Here is a 4,594-nt window from a genome sequence, read left to right on the forward strand (position 1 = left end):
GTTAAATTTTCATCTTTCCAGGTTTGGTTTTTATTTGACTTGATTATCATGATCTGCTACAAGCATGCGAGTGATGAACAATATAGGTTAATGTCAGTAGTGACAAATCACCTTGGGACATCTAGATCAGACTACTCAGAATATTGCCAAGTATCTCAATTCTTAGGTAACTATTTATTTTCAACGGGATCAATTCTGATTTGTAACTTGCCTGTTCAGAAACATAAAAAAGTGGAGGATATCAGTTTGAAAGGGATCCGGCAGGGTTGATTATCTTCGAAAGCAAGCTGATGTAAGTGGGTTAAGCTTAATCTTTTTTCAAATTGACCTTGAATTTGTGGTGGTTTTGAGGTAATGAACTTAAATTTGTGGTGGTTTATATTTTAAGCTGCAACTAATGATGTAAGTTGTTTATATATTGCTATTCTCTTGCCTGATGTCAGCTTCTTTGCTTTCACCTGGATAGTATCGTGTTTTACAGCTGCAACATTAGAGCTTTCTCAACCAGATAATGAGGAACAAAAAGCAAAGGCTCTAGCAACAGCAACCACTGAGTTGGAAAGGCTCTTCAACAAACAAGATTTTGGTAGAATGAAGGTTGTTGGCCACTTCGTTTACATGTCATCTAATAGCTTCTGTTTTGTTTTATCAACTAGCATTTTTACTTGAGTACATTTGATCTTCAGTCAGCCGATATCACTAACGACATGGATACCTCTTTTGTTTCTTTCACAGGTCATTGGGCAGTTTAATCTTGGCTTTATCATAGGGAGGTTAGATCAAGATCTATTCATCATAGATCAGGTAAGTTCCTCAATGTGTAACTATGAATACCCATCCTACTTATCAGTTTACCATGTTTCTGTCTAAGCTATAAACCTACTTTGCAAGGATGAGGCATTTGGATGGTGACGCTAATGTATGTTGCTGTATGTTGTACGCCAATGTATGTTGCTGGCAGATCAAAGATGTTGATATCCTTAGTTGCTTATATGTTGTTGCATGATGGAGAAATATCTTTTATACGATTTCTAATAATGTGACACTTTATTAACGAAAATATTGCGACACTTCATCAATAAATCCTGTTACATAGGACCTGAATTCATTTTATCTTAGAGCAGTCTATTCTAATATTTCCGTATAAAATCCTTAACTAAACTGCAGGTTTGTCTTTCTTACATAGCTGACATCATCTCTGTCTTGGCATAAACCAATTTTTTTTTTGCTAAGTTGGCATAAACCAATGGGTTGTATTAGAAGGCTCAATCACAATGCAAATAGAGCGTTTTGTTTAGCTAGGTAAGCTTGAAGTATAACAAAAAAAAAAAAAAAAAAAAAGGTTGTATATATAGTGAAGGCAATAGGGTGCCCAGGATTCACTCTGAGATACTGACTCATTTATAAGAATGAGCTAATTTACGTTCATTTACATCTAGCAAAAATTTCAAAAGGGTCCTCCCACTTCTAAATGAATGACCCATAGAAAATATTCAATCAAGGCTTCAGAAAGAGTTAACAAATATGGATAAGGTAAACTATTTTTTTTTTTTTTTTACAGTATCTTATTTAATAATTTTGTTGATTTCTCTTTTATGATTCAACTGATGATAAAAACAAAAATTAAAATATTAAAGACAAGTCTCAAGTTGAAGCTACTGAGTCAATCAATCCAACACCACAATTAATTTTTCTTAAAAAACTTCAACATCAAATCGTCCATTATATAATTTACTATACTCAGCAACATATGTAAGAAGTACTGCACATTCAGGATTGGGTCATATGTATAACTCTTATGCTCCATCTTTTTAATTTGTGTTAGTACAATGTGTATGGATATAATGAACTGAACAGAAATGTATTCAAATAACCATGTCCAAGGATCAGGTCGTAAAGGCTTCCACCTATGGATTATAAAGTATAAACCACCACAAGTTTCTGGGTTAACTAATTAAAACTTATAAATCAGAAAAACGATGCTTACAGTCCTCATGAAGATAAGCAATACATCCACTGAAAGAAAATCCATCACCAATAGAAACAGGTGCATCAATCAAATAATCCTGGCAAAAAATCAATAACAATTTCAGTTTCAACAGCAGTAATAATGAAAATGAGTGAAAACCAATACCTCTATGTCTTCTTTTTTTGCTTTAGAATTCAATGTGGGCTTTTTCCTCTCAAAATTGAATTTCAATGGAGAAGCTGAGAATCTAGAATGTCGAACGAATGGAGACGGAAACGATACATTAGCTTAAGCTTGAAACGCCATGAATGTTGAAACTTAAAGAGTCATAACGTTTCAAAAAATACAGAATGAATTTTCATGGATAGGATTTCTTTGGTCTCAAGTTTTTATCGATTTCAAGTAATCGAGTGGCTGTGTAGTGTAGCAGGTCAAATTTGAAATACAATCCCGCTTAAAACATATGTTACGAAATTTGATGGGCCTAGGCCCAACACTAATAGTAAACATAGAGGTTTCTAAAACCCAAAAGCTTCTACCTAAAAAAAAAAAAAAAAAATCTAATTTAAAATAAGGTGATTTAGTTTTAGGTCGTCCCAATAATATGGGTATTTACGTTAGACCCACATTTTTACATTTTTTAGCTTTAGGTAACCCTATCGTTAGTTAACCATCATTTACCAAGTTTGACCGTCTATTGTGGTGTGTCTGGTGTTGTGCACTTTCAAAATGCCACAACTACCACTCACGTTTTACACGTGCCCACACCATAAAACTCAAAATCCACATTTCAAATTACCCAACATGTGTCATAATCTTGGGTCCTAATAGAGTGGAAGCTGCAAAAAAGGAGAAGCTCGCTGTTCCAAAATATCAAAATATAAGATATATACAAAACTAGAACCCTACTAAAAGTGAACTTTCAATCACTTAGTAAAACATAATCTATTAACCTAAAAAAAAACAATTGAACTACACATATCGAAAAACCAAGTAGCCTATTTTCTTTATTTTCTCCATTATTTACAATTATTTATTGACTTCATTTTATTATGTCTATTACAGATAATGGCGTATGAAAATTACAGCTTATGTAAAAAAAAATGCTAAAGGAAATTCTAGAAACAGGACTTAACATTCAACAAGATCCGGTCTACAACACAAAATTAGAGAGCGGATGATTCAAAAGCACTGTAACATTAAAGGTACCGAAAGACTTATTCTTTAACAATGAAGACATCATAGTTAAAGAAATTGATGGAAGCACCACATATTTTGTTGCAAAAGCAGAGGATTCAACAGCTTTTCATGCAATACAGTTTATAAAAAGATGAACGTGATATGGAAATTGAAGACTTCAATTTCAAAGAACTTATGAAGAAAAGAATAGAAGTTGAAGAGAAACATAATCAACTTGACATCCTCAAAAATATTATGCTAGATTGTTTGGTTGATGATAAACACAACAAAGATAAAATATATTATCTCGAATAAAAAATTAAAGGAATGAAGGGCATAGAGAGTTCCATAATAAAGAAAAGAAAACCATGAGGATTAGTACTTGAATACCAAAATTTTATTATGTTGGTCACATAGTATTTTTTTCTGTTAAACGCATATTTTAAACTTTAGATATGCATTAATTTCATTTATTTACTTCATTTGTAGCAAAATAATGTTGTTTTGAAATATATTCGTAGTTAATGTGCTATTTGAACTACACCATTACAAAAGAAGTCTTCTAATTTCACTGAAGTTCATGCCTGAAACGAATAAACCTAAAAATAGACGGACATTAATCCAAATTTATTGGAGGAAGCAATGAAAAATTAAATCTTGAGGATTCCGAACATCATCTCCCAATAAAAAAAAAAAAAAAAAACATATTTAGAAATATATATGGGCCTAAAAGAATGCCTAAAGATCAAGAATAGTGCTCTTTTATCTGTTTCGTCTTCAAAGATCGTGAGCAAACCATTTCCCATATACTTTACCAGTAGCCAAGCTATATCCAATAATATAAGCATATGCCATGGTATAAGTTTTTTTCAAACTTGCAAAGTATCAAGACATATTACATTTCAAAACATAAAAAAAATGCCCTCAAAAAACATAAAAACTAACAACAACTTTTTAAAACTAAGAAAACAGCAGTTAGTATTTCTCATTCCAAATCCATAATCTGGAATATTACTACTGATGCAGGTCCACTATTAAACCTGTCAAATCAAACATAAAATATTCAATTCACCCAAAACATAAATTAGGATAAAGATAACACCCAAGTCCCCAACACATGCACATAGACAACTCAGCCCATTTTCTCTTAAGTATCTTAAGCAATTGGACTAAAACAATATTTGACTAAAGAAACTTACCCATCCATGGCGTCTACGGTAGTAGATAAGTAAGACTACAATAAATATGAAACCAAAAGAATAGAGAGCGACAACTAGGAGTTTAGGGAAAATGGGTTTGTGGCTGAAGGTGTAAAGAATGATGACGAAATAAATTCTACACTTTAACCGAAACAAACTTCAAACATCATAAAATCATATTTAGACAAATGTTTACAATATGTCTTATTTTCAAAGCAGTAAATTTACATTGCACCGAGCCACTTAT

General features: G+C 32.1%; 1 long non-coding RNA gene across 1 annotated transcript; it reads left to right on the forward strand.

Annotated features, from left to right (window-relative positions):
• Window positions 1–316: 316 nt before the first annotated feature.
• LOC147519972 (uncharacterized) lies at window positions 317–1,106 on the forward strand. Its single transcript, XR_015214339.1, has 3 exons — window positions 317–597; window positions 736–804; window positions 892–1,106. It is a non-coding gene; the product is annotated as an uncharacterized LOC147519972 (long non-coding RNA).
• Window positions 1,107–4,594: the final 3,488 nt, after the last annotated feature.

This window comes from Coptis chinensis, chromosome 2 (assembly GCF_015680905.1).
Source record: "Coptis chinensis isolate HL-2020 chromosome 2, ASM1568090v1, whole genome shotgun sequence".
Classification (NCBI taxonomy): Eukaryota; Viridiplantae; Streptophyta; class Magnoliopsida; order Ranunculales; family Ranunculaceae; genus Coptis; species Coptis chinensis.